The sequence below is a fragment of the Ambystoma mexicanum genome, chromosome 4p, assembly GCF_040938575.1.
Source record: "Ambystoma mexicanum isolate Mex_15411 chromosome 4p, UKY_AmexF1_1, whole genome shotgun sequence".
NCBI classification, from domain to species: Eukaryota; Metazoa; Chordata; class Amphibia; order Caudata; family Ambystomatidae; genus Ambystoma; species Ambystoma mexicanum.
In genome coordinates this window covers 1,259,641,468-1,259,655,132 of record NC_090927.1, presented here as the reverse complement: position 1 = coordinate 1,259,655,132, position 13,665 = coordinate 1,259,641,468, and positions in this window count along the sequence as shown.

Genomic DNA, 13,665 nt, shown 5'->3' with positions numbered 1-13,665 from the left:
TCCTGTGGAGTGGACTAATGTATCTTATGGTGGGTGACTACATGAGATGTCGACAAGATAGCAGGATTCCAGTCCTGGGCTTTCCTTTTGCTAATCATTGCTGTAATGAGCACAGCCCAATCTGTTCAACTGAAGCTGACAGACTACAACTCCCAGAATGTTGCTTGTTAAACAAAAGCCTATTCTGGAACAGTGGTGTCAGACTCCTAGAGACCAACAATTGTTAAGGCTACTGTAATCTGAGTAATAAATACAAAAGCAAATTTATTATTGATGCTCTGGTCCTCCCCTCCCTGTGGATGACATCCCAGATGTATGGTGGAAAGGACAGTAATCGGTCACTGCAGTGAATAACAAACTAGATTCCCTGCAGCCACATATTCAAAGGACTGCAAACTCAAGATCTGGGAGTGGCTGCTGCTGGCCAGCTCCTACAGCTTAACCCAGCAAATCTGAGCCTTGTATGTGGAGCCTCCCTCCAGGTCTTTGAGATTCCAGGGAGTGAGAAGAATCATGACTGCAGCAGATATGTTGTCAGAGAAGGTATGGTAGAAGGAAGAGTGGCCTGGCAGTTCTTTAAAGCTTTGGTAGAATGCAGGCCGAGCACCCTTTATAGACGCACCATTGCTCAGTGGGGTGGTATGATGAAGTGACCTGCTGCCTTAATTGGCGGTGTGCTTTGAAAACGGCCAGGGCATTAGGATAAGTCTGCAAAGTGGCATCGGTTTAATTTCGTTAGCCGAATGTCAACCAGAATAAACAGGGATTGTGTAAAATGCTGATCTGCAAGTTAACTCATTAGAGTGGAAGATGTCAAAGTGGAAGAGGTGTCCGAAAAGAATGGGACACAAGAAAATGCTAATTAAACATGCTGCCAGCCTACCACCTGTGAAAGGAAGTATCCCACCGAAGGCATATCGCCGGATGTTCAGAACAATAGCTTTATTATTTCTGTCACGTTGATTATCTGGGATTTATCGCAGTGCTTTGGGGCAGGAGGTGTGACTGTGAAATGTTTAGCCTACCTGTTTAAACCCCACATGTTTACATTACTCCACAGATGGCAATTGCTCCACAGTGCACAGGCACAATTCAGCTCTCCTGCCCATGCCCCTGGATTTCCCTCACATGGCCATGTTGCCCACACAGTGCCAAATGGGCAGCCCACGACATCCACGCTGCCCAACTCATGAGCACCGATTTACGAGAGGGGAAACATATCAGGGTGAGGAGCAGCACCTGTCTTTTCCAATGCCATATAGTAGCCGTTATGATCTTCGGAAAGAAAAAGTACATTAAGTGGAAAGTGTGTGCCCCCTCATTGCCCTCAAGTTCTTGTTCGGATCAGCTCTTGGCACCACGGCACCCACATATGGCCCACTGTTCTGCACGGACCAGGAGGAACCAGGAGGATGCGCTCCCCAACGACCACTGTAAAACTCACAATAACACTATTGCCATTTTGTATGACCACGTCAGGTCTCACTCAGATCACTGCAGCAGGCGCTCGAGTCAACAGCACTGTTTAAAGAGTCACCCTCTGACCTAAACACGGAACCGCTGTCATTTGGCCCCGGGCTTTGCAGGCTGGATTTGTAGTTATGCATGTGGCCTACAAGCCCCAGAATGTAATCTGCTGCTTACAGGCAAGAGTGGAGACTAGAGGTGGTGAATCTGTGGGCACAAGTCCCGCTGGTAGTTGGAAGGTTTACTCTGTATGTACATTGTACACGGTCACATCATTTGTATTGTCTGCAGCGTGAAGGAAGCCAAGCCAATCATGGCCCAGCTGGGCTCTACTACTGCGGCACCTTGGCACATAGGCCCTTGTGCGCCCGCCGCCTACCCCACCCCACCCACACTCAGTGAAACACGTGGTGCTACATTACACGGCAGGACAGGACTCAGGAGCCAAATGAGCTCCAGTGTGAAATGTCACAGGCAGAGGGGCACGTGCCATTTTACACAGACGCTGCCTAATTATTTATTGAAATGCCCCCAGAGGGACCCCTGCCCCAAATAGGCAGCTGCCACTCAGTCGCCACACCAGTGTCTGTTTTACTCACCAGTCCAGTGCCCCACTGCCAAGCGTACAGGCCTCAAATGCTGGAGTCACTGCACTGAGCGCCTCCACGTTCCAACCAAGGTGCCTGGCTGCCTGTTGCCATGCCTCACACACAAGCTCTTCAATGTCGAAGTAAGTGGGTGGGAGCAACATGTAAGCACTGCCAGCAACTGTGATTGATTGGATGTAGTAGTGCAGCACGTGTATCCAAGCTCTGCTACAGCCAATCAAATTAAAGGAATGTGATGTGTGACTGCAGCAACTTGTTGTGAGTGGCTGAGCCATGCAGCCCGTCAACAGGAATAAAAAAAATGTTTGTTCCAAAACAATTAAAATAACAATGATGATTGGAAGTCGTGCGCAGTAAAATAAACAATATGTGCGGCTTCCCAATTAAAGGTGAGCGGCCGCACAGGCATGCACCTTACAGGGAACATTGCTCAGCAGCGTCCAATAATAATGGTCACAGTCTTAGGAATGGAAAGTCTTATTCATAAGTTTGCAAAAGGGACCCGCATAGGATTAACTGTGATCGTACAATTATGTACGGTTATAAAAGGGTATTTATATACTTAAGTGGAATATATATGTATGGCTTTAGCTTTGTGTTAATGCCAAGTCATATTAAAGTTGCTTATCGTCATACACATGTCTCCTTTTTACTAGTGTGCCAATGAATTTGAAGACCATAGGAAACACCAACATTGTATATGTTCAATTACTCAATGCTAAGACCAATTATTAACAGAAATAGTTATCTATGGCTGTGAAAAATATATGTCAATGCATATAGAGGGGCAGGTGCAATACAGAGCCTCCAAATGTTATCTCCTGCTACCCTGAAGTTCCCAAGCTACCTCACTGAGAAACTCAGACTCTCCGGAGACCTACAATCCACCAGAAGGAAGGACATGTGCAGACCTGAACTCCACCCATGCAGGATGGACAGAACCAGAATACAGAGCTTCTGTGTCTGCACCCCCAAACTCCTGGAAAAGCTGGCCATCTCCGAGCTTAAACTTCACACTGAATTGGTTGGTTGTCTCCATGACCATCAGTCTGGCTTCAGAGCTGCCAGAAGCACAGAAACTGTTCTCCTGAACATCCGTGAAGACCTGCTCTCCAACCTTGACTCCAATACCCCCCGTATCCTCATCTTACTTGATCTCTCTTCTGCCTTTGACACGGTCAACCATGCCATCCCATTCAATCATCTCTGTGATAACCTGGGTATCACCGATTAGGCCTTGGCTTGGCTGACCTCTTTCCTCTCCGATCGAACCTCCCAGGTCCAACTTGGGTCCTTCCTCTCCTCTATCTCTATCTCTACCTGTGGTGTTCCCCAGGGGCCTATCCTCTCTCCCTGGCTGTCCAACCAATACCTGGCACTTCTTGCCCACCGCATTGCCGCTCTCTGGCCCAACTTTCAGTGCTATGCAGATGACCCTCAGCTCATTTTCAGTCTCCCTTCCGCCACCTCTTCTCCTTCTCTCATCTCTGACTGTCTGTCCGGTATCCTCAAGTGGTGTGCCACCAACGATCTTTGCCCTAGTGCCAGTAAGACTGAGATTCTCCTCATCTGCACACCTGTTCCCTCTTTTCCTGTCTCTCTCTGGCCAGCCTCCCTTCACCCTCTTCCTTCTCCCACCTGTGATGCTAAAAACCTCGGGATCATAATCGACTCCACTCTCTGTTTCTCTCCTCACATCTCTGACGTCTCTAAGAAGTCACACTACCAGCTGCACCTGCTCAGAGATATTCTTCCTTTCCTCTCCTTCCCCCAGAAGCTCAGTTTCTCCAGAGCTCTGGTTCTCTCTAGGCTGGACAACTGCAACAGCCTCTTTCTAAATCTGCCTGACTCAACTCTCCGCCCTCAGCAACTCATCCAGAACAGGACTGTGAGACTTATCCTTGGCCTCAAGCCCAGGGATCGCATCTCTCCAGGACTGAAATCTCTGTACTGGCTCCCAGTGGCTGCAAGGATTAAGTTCAAAACCCTCTGCATTGTCCAAATGGCCTTCTGAGGCCTCAATACCTCCAACTCTCTCTACCTAGATACCTTCCTTCTCAAGCTCTTCGCTCATCCACCTCCAGCTCCCTCAGGGTCAGTCGCTTCTCCAAGTAACAAGTTGGTGGTAGATCGCTTTCTTCAGCTGGGCCTCCCTCTGGAACAGCCTCCCTGCCTCCATGAAACTTGAGGAGAACCATCTCCAGTTCCAGAAGCACCTCAAGACCTTCCACTTTGCTTCTGCTTTCTCTCCTGCGGAGCTCCTGACTGAAACTGCACTAGTCACCAGGCCACCCTCTGATCTCGGGCCTAGGTCTCCTCCCCCACCAGCTGCACACCTGCACTGCCTCCCGGGCAACCCCTGCACTTGGGGGCTGTTTCAGTATCCCAACTGTCCCCCCAGCTCTTGACACTTGATGTCTGCACTTACTCCTGCACTTGCGACTAGCTAGCCACACTTTTACCTATTGTTTTATTTATTCTTTTCTGTTGATCCTATGTATTGCACTGCCCCCTGCCCCATACCCCTGCACTTATGCTTTCCCCGTCCCCTGCACATGCACAATCTCACTGTCACCTGGCCTAGTAAGATAGTTGCCTTTGTCTTCCCTCTGTTCCCCCTCCCTTGCCTCGTCACGCCCTTGAAACACTTGTGTATAGGAATGTTATAAATGCTATATCATATCATCATATCAATTCCCCGACTGTGTATGTTGATGGATGTGCTTACCACGTTGAAGGGGATTCTGAAAAAGAACTAGTGGCAGGAATTGGAAACTGGTGGCTTAAATGCGATGGAATTCCAAGAATAAGCATGAGGTCAGACCCAAAAGCCGTCAAGTTGCAGAATTGGCTGCCATTTATAAAACAATATCTACAGCAGTAGAAAATAAACTTAAAGAAATAGTTTGATTCACTGATTCGGATGATGCACAAAATAGTTTTGTGGAATGTTTACCTGGCTGGAAATTGAGAGGAATGCTCACATATAACAAGAAGCCACTTCAACATGGCAAAATGATCCAAGCCATAGACAAACTGGTTCCAGAAAATGACATGATCATCCATTGGAGGAAGATACGTGGTCATTTAAAAACACCAAGGGAAGACAGGGAAAGGAATGACAAAGCAGATCAATTAGCGAAAGTTGGAGCTGTAATGGAATTATTTTCTATCGAGCACCTGCTCGGTGAAATCCAAGTGGATGCGATAACACGCTCCAAATCTCAGGGAACAGTTGATCTGCCTGTGGCACAGTGGTGTTTTATACTCCTGATCAAGACCTAATTAAGGCACAGAAAGGAGATCTTATTTTAGCCCCATTTTATAACCACTTGCTAGATGCACAGCAAAATCCTCAACTGAAGAGGACTGCAAATGGAAAGAGGAATTGAGGGTTCTGTTAAAAACCAAAAGAGAATTAATTTACAAGATGGACTGATGATTTGGCAATCGGTGTCAGGGCAAATTCAATGGGTAGTACCTTTGTCATTTTGGGGATTGATGTTACATCATGCCCACGATGCCATAACTGCGGGTCGCAGAGGTTCTCAGAAAACGTTAGAAATTTTAAAAGATTATGCATATTGGCCACACATGACACAGGATGTAGAACTCTATACAAGGGGATGTCTGGTGTGCACACAATGTCAACCTACTTCCCCAACACATAGGGTGCCATTAATGAAAAGAGGTCTGACACTTCCATGGTCAGACCTGCATTGGGCCAGTGCAAAGGTCAGCAGAGGCAAACAGACGTTTGTTTGATGTCCAAGTGGGCGGAGTGGATTCCAGCCCCAGATTGCAGTGCGCAAACGGTAGCCTCTTCGCTAGTGAATCATACATTTTCAAGATTTGGTTTACCTCAGAGAATAGAATCAGACCGTAGAAACCATTTGACTAGTGCAGCGATGACAAAGATGTGGCAAATCTTGGGTGTGAAAAGAAAATTACACATTTCATACCGGCCCTCCTCTTCATGGGGAGAGGAACGGTGCAGCAGGTCAATAATTGATATGTTAAAAAAATGTGTAGCTGAAGCAGGATCTAGTTGGGATTTGCGACTTCCTCTGGTGTTAATGGCTATCAAGTCAACACCATCTAGATAACAAATCTCGGTCCACATGAGATTTTGACAGGTAGGAAAATGGTTTTGCCACAACACCTGCTTCAAAGGACCAATGAGCAGGTCCTGGTAAACGCAACCACAATCCACGAATATGTGGAAGAACTGAGAAAGCATTCGAATAAATTGCTTATCTGTTTGCACAGTGGAATTTGGAAAAAACGCTGAGAGTGCAAATCATAATATGACAAGAAAACATCTGTGAGGGAATATGAAGTAGGTGACCAGGTATATAAGTTTGATTTCGGAAAAGGTAAACACAAAAAGCAACGTTTCTCACATTATGGCGTGGGCCACTTAGGATTATGGATAAAGTTTCACCTGTAGTTCACGGAATTTCTATGAAGGAGGGAGAACAATTTGACCATGTTACCAAATTAAACCGTTCCACCCGAAGCATGAGGTAAGGAGGTTAGAACAAATTGGTGAAACTAGTAGGGAGTGAAAAATGTGATTGTGTCCTGAAAATGAGGCACTTGCATCTCAAAGAGGTTCATCATAACAGTCAAGTAGGTGAATAATATAGAAAGAATCCTGAAAATGAAGAGCTTGCATCTGAAAGATGTTCACCATAGCAGATAAGTGGCTGAATAATATAGAAAATATCAAGCTGAAGTGTAAAGAAGGGGGTGAAAGGAGAGATACATCAGGTAGCTAACTGTGAATGCATATTAAAAATCAATGTGAAAAAGGGGAGAAACAGGGGAGTACATAAATGTTACTATGTGTGCAAGGTTGTACAAAAAACAAAAGATAGACAGGTTTTTCAGGTGACATTTATTTAGATTGCTGCAGGTCGATATGCGAGTACAATTACATTGGCAATTCCCTGTAGGAAATGATCAACGTGTCTCTTGTGTTAACTGAACCTGCATTTTCTTACAATATGGCACATCTTTTTACCATTGGTTGTATCTCTTATAATCAACCCATGTGTTATTTCCAGGTCCGGAAAAGGTATCCTTGACTGTTGTTTATATGGTATATTTATATGCATAATACAACATTTTATTTCAGGTAATCAGCAAAGGAAAGAGAACAATGAATGAGTGTGATGTACTTGGTTCATAGTGTGTCTTTTTCTATTTGCTTTAGATACTAACCGATTATTCCACCAGCGCTCCTGAAGACAGGTGTCAATGGAGGGGACCCTTCAAGTTCGCTCAGAACCTGAGTTCGTGGGGAAAAAACCTGGACCAAAGAAGGAGGGAGAAGATGGTGACCCCTGAAGGAAGCCCACTCGCTGAGGATGGAAGCTTGCTTCGGGTTGAAGAAAGTCGCAGCAGGGTCACAAGCACCCTTTAAGCCTTGTGATGGATGTGCCATAACTCTAAGGGAGTTGGCTTTTATAGACAACCAAATGATCTTTTCTGGCCCAATCGACATCTTTCTCCAGGGCTGTTTTCTTTCTCTATTGCATGGTCACTCTTAAAAACAAGGCATAAATTCGTTTTGCGAAATTGATTAGTCAAGAATGCTAAATAATAATGTTTTGATTAGCAATCCAACATATATGATTAGCAGTTGTGTTAGGTCATTACTTTCAATTGAATAGGGAGTTAATTCTCACTCTCACTCTCACTCTCTTCGCCCCAAGCCAATCCCACCCCAACACTGCCGTCTACTTTCACGTACAACCGACCCATGAAGCGTGCGACAGCTGAGGCTTTCACAGCCACCTTCTCTCCCCCCCCACTCCTCTGGCTGACTCTCACCCAGACACTACCCTGTCCCTTCTCTACTCTTCTATCTCTGACACCCTTGATGCTCTTGCCCCTGTCATGTGGATCCGTTTGAAGCCCAAAGCCAAGTGCAACTCCTGGTATGACTCCGACCTAGCTACACTTAAACGAAAGTGTAGGGTGGCTGAGAGGAAATGGAGGGCTTCTTGCTCATCCTCTGACAAACTGGCCTGTCGCCTGCTCCAAAGGCAATACCGACTCTCTGTCCGGACTAAGAAGAGAGCCCACATTCAAGCCTGTCTCTCTGCAGCATCAAACAACTCAGCCGAACTCTTTAAAATTTGCAAGGAGCTTGCCAACCCTGCGGCAGGGTTGCCTCCCAGGCTCTCTGCAATGCCCTTGCCTCGCACTTTATCTGAAAACCCCAGGACATCCTGTCCACCCTCTCCTCCCTTGCCCCTCCTATTCCCCCTCAGTCTGTGCTTGCAGACCCTCCTTTATCCACCCCCCCACCGTCATTCTCTTCCTTTCCGATTTTCTCCCCTGACGAGGTCGCTAGACAAGTCGGATCTATGAAAGTCTCGTCAAAACAGGTTCATCCCTGTTCCTCTAAAACCATCAAGGACCACATTGACACTCTTGCTCCGGCCCTTGCTGATTTTTGCAACCACTCCTTTGCCTCGGGATCCTTCCCCTCCAATCTGAAGCACTCCCTTGTGCATCCTCTTATCAAGAAACCCACAGCTGATGCTTCCTGTCCGGCTAACTATCGCCCATTTTCCATTACCCCCTTTCTGGGCAAACTCCTGGAAAAGCTGGCCATCTCTCAACTTAATCTTCACTTAGATTCTGTTGGCTGTCTTCATGACCACCAGTATGGCTTCAGAGCGGCCAGAAGCACGGAAACTGCTCTCCTGAACATCTGTGAATATCTGCTCTCCAACCTGGACTCTAACATTCCCTCTGTCCTCATCCTTCTTGATCTCTCTTCTGCCTTCGACACGGTCAATCACACCATTGTGCTGAACCGGCTCTGTGATAACCTGGGTATCACTGATCAGGCTCTGGCCTGGCTGACCTCTTTTCTCTCTGATCGACCCTCCCAGGTCCAACTCGGGTCCTCCGTATCATCTGTCTTCCTCTCTACCTGCGGAGTTCCCCAGGGTTGTAACCTCTCACCCTGGCTTTTCAACCAATACTTGGCAACTCTTGCCCACTGCATTGCCATTTTCTGCGCAAATTTCCAGTGCTACGCTGACGACACTCAACTCATTTTCCGGCTACCCTCATCTACCTCCTCCACATCTCTCATCTCTCACTGCCTAACCGCCATTCAAGATTGGTGTGCCGCCAATGATCTTTGTCTGAATGCCAACAAGACTGAGATCCTCCTCATTGGCACACCATCTCCATCCCTTTCCCTCACTCTCTGGCCTGCATGCCTTGGCTCGCCTCCTACCCCTACCTGCGAAGCTAAGAACCTTGGGGTCATCTTTGACTCCACACTTTCCTTCTCCGCCCATATCTCTGAGGTCTCTAAAAAGTCAAACTTCCTACTGCACCTCCTCAGAGGTACTTTGCCTTTCCTCTCCTTCCCTCAGAAGCTCACTGTCTCTCAAGCTCTGGTTCTCTCTATGTTGGACTATTGTAACAGCCTCTTTCTAAATCTCCCTGCCTCTACTCTCCGCCTTCTGCAACTTATCCGGAACAGGACTGCGAGACTTGTCCTTGGCCTCAAGTCCTGGGATCGTATTTCTCCAGCTCTGAAATCCCTCCATTGGCTCCCAGTGGATGCAAGGATTAAATTCAAAACCCTCTGCATTGTCCACAAGGCTTTCTGGGGCCTGGGTCCAAAATATCTTCAGCTATCCCTCCGCAAATACCTCCCCTCTCAAGCTCTTTGCTCCTCTACCTCTAACTCCCTCTGGGTTAATCCTTTTTCAAAGAAGCAAGCTGGGGGTAGATCTCTATCTTCGGCTGGGGCCTCTCTCTGGAACAGCCTCCTTGCCACTCTAAAACTTGAGGAGAACCATCTCTGGTTCCGGAAGCACCTAAAGACCTTCCTCTTTGTTTCTACCTTCTCTCCCCCTCTCCCCTGCTGACCTGCTCTTTCTTGGCACTGTGCACCTGGCCATCCTCTTTCCTCTGGGTCCAGGTACCTGCTCACCCTGCCGCCCTCCTGCACTGCCTCCCGGCCACCTCTTGCACTGGATGGACTGCATCTGTACCCATACAGCCCCCCCCATTTTCTTCTTTTCTGCACTTATAAGACTTACCCAGTCTGTCGCCATAAACACAGCACTTGCCACATGCTGGCTGCACTATCACTGTTTATTGCCTCCTTTCTATTTTTTTTATTTATTATTCATTTACCTACTCTCCCCCTTCCATGCACGTTTTCCCTTTTCCCCGTCCCATGCACTTGCACAACCTCAATGTCACTGGGCCTAGTAAGATCGTTGTTGTTTTTGTGTTCTCCCTTGTTTCCCCTCCCTTGCCTAGTCACGCTCTGAAACACCTGTGTACGAGCGCGATACAAATAGAATATCATATCATGTATCATAATTGCAATCAATAAAAACTGTAACACAGTTGGTCTGTTTCAGATTACTTATTCTTTGTTTCACATAAGCAGGTCTCCATATCATGCTTGGAATATCTTGCCTCAGTTCATTTTGATTTCTGTTATGAACTAGTGTTATTTTTCCTTTTTAAATATATGACTACAAATACCAGAATGCAAAGGGAGGTGGATCTTAAAAGCCAGAACTTGCTGTACAAGTCATAATTGACAATAGACAGCTTACAGCTTAGATCTCCAAACTCTCCCTCTCGTTTGGAGACCCAAGACCCTCTCAAAGATTTCTCAAAGTCAAATACTTTTAGTCCTACTACACTGGGAGTCAGCGTGTGGTTATGCATTAAAGGTACAGTTCAACAAAACAAATTTGACGTGATATGTAAGCAGGAACAAGTTGTGGAAACACGTGGATGCCCTGCAACCGCCTCTGTGTGCTTTTGAAAGAATAGAGATATACTTGGCTGTCTCCATTTGAAGTAAACCGTGTCGCAGACAGGAGATAAACCCATGTTGCACGGCCAGGTGGTCGCTTAGCCACAAAAACACATGTTTTGTAACTGATTCTTAGACATAAAAGGTGTGCACCTTTTCTACTCTGCCAACAAGAATATAGGAAAACTGTTCTTTTGGCAAATGCCAATTTGTCCTGTGCATTTTGCTCGGTTGGAAAAGAAAATTTGAAAGAAATGTGAATGTTTTACTTTAGGATATATGTTCCCCTACTGTGAAGGAATTTATGGCGTACGTCAGACTCTTTCCACTTTTTTTAAGGACTTGAGCCCAGTGTACAGGCAGTCAGAATGGAAATGGAATATACAGGTTAATATTTCAATCAGATTTTAGTGTTTTTAATGGAGGTATACATTAAGCAGCCAACTAAGCTGGTGAGCTTTTCTCTTTGAAAACTATGCAGATAAACGTGCTTTAAACCCTGACAGACTGAAGGCCCACCATGTTAACCAAACACCCTTGCCCCCACCCCACCTACCCATTCATTTGAGGAGTGCATTGCTCTTAAAACCAATACACAAGCGGAACAGGTATCCTTTCCTGAGCAAGGGGGCCAGCAACACAGGCCAGCTACAATGCTATCCAACACCATTCACCCAATATTATCCCTTCAAAATATAGCCGCCTTCACAGTGCATGCTTGCATTTGTTTTTTCATATAATTTATGAACAAATGGTAAAATGCCACTTATCTAATGCACACTTCAGCTATAGTGTGGTCTAAGAAAAAATAAACCAAACAACACAGTCTAACGAATAAAAAGGAAGTGCTGCCGTTCTTTTTCCCTTGAGCTCGTAGATCAAAATCTGTGGTTGCATCGGCAAATAAACCACCTACCCACCAAATAAAACTGAGATTCTACTTTTAAGAATATGCGTGTTTTTCAGGAAGCTCAGGTAAAATGTCAGTGTTGCCTTCCTCATGTTTTGCAATCACACACAAAAAATGCCAGCCTGCCTCTTCTCTTTTCGGCTGCTAAAACACACCAGTGACGAAACACAGACCAGCCCCCCACCCAGCATAGCAGGGATTAGAGCCTAAATGTTATTAAACACTGATTGTAGTTATGTTGCAGAGCCTGGCCTGAGTGCTCGGCCCCGCCTACAGGACTAGTCCAACTGTTGAAAGTCTCTTTCAACACACATCAGTTAAAACCTCATTAGCAGCATATTGCCAGTTTGACATTTGTGTGGCAGCCAACATTCCCTGTAAGGTGCGCGTCTATGCGGCCGCGCACCTTTGATTGGGAAGCCGCGCATATTGTTTATTTTACCGTGCACAACTTCCAATCATCATTGTTTTGTTTTTATGAACATTTTATTTTTATTCCTGTTGACGGGCTGCATGGCTCAGCCACTCACAACACTTTGCTCCCGCCCACTCACTTTGACATTGGAGACCTCGTGCATGAGGCGTGGCAGCAGGCAGCCAGGCACCTGGTTTGGAACTTGGAGGCCTCAGTGCAGTGAATCCAGCATTCAAGGCCTATACGCTGGGCACCGGACTGGTGAGTAAAACAGACACTGGTGTAGCAACTGAGTGGCGGCTGCTTATTTAGGGCGGGGGTCCCTCCGGGGGCATTTCAATAAATAATTAGGCAGCGTCGGTGTGAAATGGCACGTGCCCCTCTGCCTGTGACATTTAACACCGGCGCTCATTTGGCTCCTGAGACCTGTCCTGCCGTGTAATGCAGCGCCAAGTGTTTCACTGAGTGTGGGTGGGGTGGGGTAGACGGCGGGCGCACAAGGGCCTGTGCACCAAGGTGCTGCAGTAATAGGGCCGGCTGGGCCATGGTTGGCTTGGCTTCCTTCACACTGCACATAATACGAATTATGTGACCGTGTACAATGTACATAGAGAATAAACATTCCAACTTCCAGCACTACCAGCGGGACTCGTGCCCGCGGATTTACTACCTCTAGCCTCCACTCTTGCCTGTAAGCAGCAGATTGCATTCTGGGGCTTGTAGGCCACGTGCAGAACTACAAATCCAGCCTGCAAAGCCCAGGGCTAAATGACAGCGGTTCCGTGTTTAGGCCAGAGGGTAACTCTTTTAGCAGCTCAGTACTGTTGACTCGAACGCCTACTGCAGTGATCTGAGGCCTGACGTGGCTATACAAAATGGCAATAGTGTTATTGTGAGTTTTACGGTGGGCGTTGGGGAGCGCATCCTCCTGGTCCCACGTGGTCTGTGCACAACAGTGAGCCATATGTGGGTGCTTTGGAGCTAAGGGCTGATCCGAACAAGGACTTCAGGGCAATGAAGGGTCAAGGTATTTTCAGCTTTCAGGGGACACACTTTCCAATTTATGTACTTTTTCTTTCCGAAGATCATAACGGCTACGATATGGCATTGGAAAAGACGGGTGCTGCTCATCACCCTGATATGTTGCCCCTCTCGTAAGTCGGTGCTCATGGGTTGGCAGCGTGGATGTCGTGAGCTGCCCAGTTGCCACTGAGTGGGCAACGTGCCCATGTGAGGGAAATCCACGGGTATGGGCAGGAGAGCTGTATTTCACGTGTACACTCTGGAGCAATTGCCATCTGTGGAGTAATGTAAACCTGTGGCGTTTAAACTGGCAGGATAACCATTTCACAGTCACACCTCCTACCCCAAAGAAACATGACAGAAATAATAAAGCTACTGTTCTGAACGTCAAGCAATACGCCTTCGGTTGGATACTTCCTTTCGC